Source organism: Eucalyptus grandis, chromosome 8, assembly GCF_016545825.1.
Source record: "Eucalyptus grandis isolate ANBG69807.140 chromosome 8, ASM1654582v1, whole genome shotgun sequence".
Classification (NCBI taxonomy): domain Eukaryota; kingdom Viridiplantae; phylum Streptophyta; class Magnoliopsida; order Myrtales; family Myrtaceae; genus Eucalyptus; species Eucalyptus grandis.
Window position 1 is genome coordinate 54133866 of NC_052619.1, and position 1943 is coordinate 54135808.

The following is a 1943-nucleotide window of genomic DNA, read 5'->3' on the forward strand; positions in this document are numbered from 1 at the left end:
AGGCTGCTGTCGATGACAGCTCCACGTCCACATGTGTGATTATGAAAACTTAGACCTGCTGGTGACACGTAGAAGTCTGTATACATCGAGGAAACTGCTCGCATATGCATCTACAGACAAGAACACTCTGCTCCAAATATTACTCAGTCTTGACGTTTCTGCACATAACGCAGCGTCTGTGCCAAAAAGCTGATATTTAATCTCAGAATTTTGTGAATCTGAACTGTTGAAGTGAATGTAGCATGTCAATTGTAAGGGGAGGAATTGCAAAAGCTAACATGCATACCTATGTTCTTGGGTACCTCTGAAAGCTATAACCATAGCATTAAGGTCCTTGGCCACTCCAACATATGCCTATATATACAAAATAGTTTAGAAAAGAGACAAAAGATTAGATGCAATTCAAACATAGAAGCATCACAAGCATCCAAATTGATAGGCCACTGTACAGCGATTTATATACCTGTAAGCAATGCTGAACGTCAACTATCAGTTCAATGACTTCGAATCCCTGCTTTCATATCAAAAAGGCATTAATAAACAGTTCAGAAACTCATAAGACGAAGTAGCATATGCCCACAAAATCTCATCTTAGGAATTGGGTATTTAGTACTAAAGATCCATTCTTCATGCAACCTTAGCAACAATGCTATATCAAAAAGTAGTCAAATTACCTTGGTCTTTCCATCACATCTAGGACATGTCCAACTTAAAAGTTCCGTCAAATCTGACATGTAAACCTGCCATAGAGAGCTTTGCATTAAATTACAATTTTATTGTGTTGAAATGGTGGAACCTGATGCGTAACAATAATAAGCTCTAGGTAAATTTGATATTTTTTTTTAATGAGCACTTACGGCCGATGCATACTCCACCAATATCATGGCGAGAGTGTGATTGTAAACAGCTTTATGAGCCTTGGACCTCACTCTGAGTTCTGCATTTACCGGAAGATAAAATTCCAGATTGAAATGTGGTCACGAGCTCATTCAATCACAAGCAATGAATCGAGTTTCTTATGTCTCTAGCAAGCTATTTTGACGAATCAAGCGAGGGGAACGCTTTAAGGAAATATCAACTCAAAACAACACTCGGTATATTTTTGCAGTCCTTCTTTGTGAACTGAGAGAACTATTTACACAATGCTATGCGATGAAGAGGGATAAGTGAAGAACATAAGTTTCCACTTTTCAATAAAGATGCTCCACGAAAACCTACCGGCAACAGTCCATAACTCAACCAAACAAAATCTGAATACCTGATATTCAATCACTCTAAGACACTCAACAAATTATATCCCCAAAGTAGAAACGGCAGAATGAGACTTGCATCAAACAAATATAAGGAAATTCGATCAATCTGACCATATTCCAGGCGTAGCATTGATCCAAACTCAGTAATCTAAGGGCTAAAAAGAACCAACCAAACACAACTCAACGCTCGTCCTTCGTATGCTTTGAAAACACCCAATTGTACACAAGAGGGATCATATAGCTATATAGTTTTGCCCCATTCAATCAGGTACTCCAGCTCCACGACACAATCAACGATTTCCCCGAACCCTGAAATGCCTAATCCCTTAAATTCACAATACAAATCTCATTGTCCGTGCTAAAAAACTGACGTACTCAATCCTAGCGCCTTTCTATTCGCGCCTTGTCACAATCAAAACTCCCCATCGGAGAATCAGAGCAGTTGACTGATGCACGAACGCGAACTGCAATTACCTCTCGCCTCTCTTGCGGCAACCAAGCACGTCAGAACAACCATCAACCTCAACCACGACTCAGTCCGCTCCATATCCTGCAACAGAAAATGGATCCAACAGCGTCGTCGAGAAAGGGACAAAAAAAGAAGCACGAAATCACGCAAAAAAAAAAAAACAAAAAAAACAAAAAAAACCTCCAATCTCCGCACCTTTCATGTACGCAAACAATCACGCG

General features: G+C 39.8%; 1 long non-coding RNA gene across 1 annotated transcript; it reads right to left on the reverse strand.

Annotated features, from left to right (window-relative positions):
* Window positions 1–240: 240 nt before the first annotated feature.
* On the reverse strand, window positions 241–1312 carry LOC104417462. The gene is made up of 4 exons (XR_005545899.1): window positions 858–1312; window positions 675–740; window positions 464–511; window positions 241–354 (listed from the first exon to the last, which is right to left on the reverse strand). It is a non-coding gene; the product is annotated as an uncharacterized LOC104417462 (long non-coding RNA).
* Between the last annotated feature and the right edge of the window lie 631 nt (window positions 1313–1943).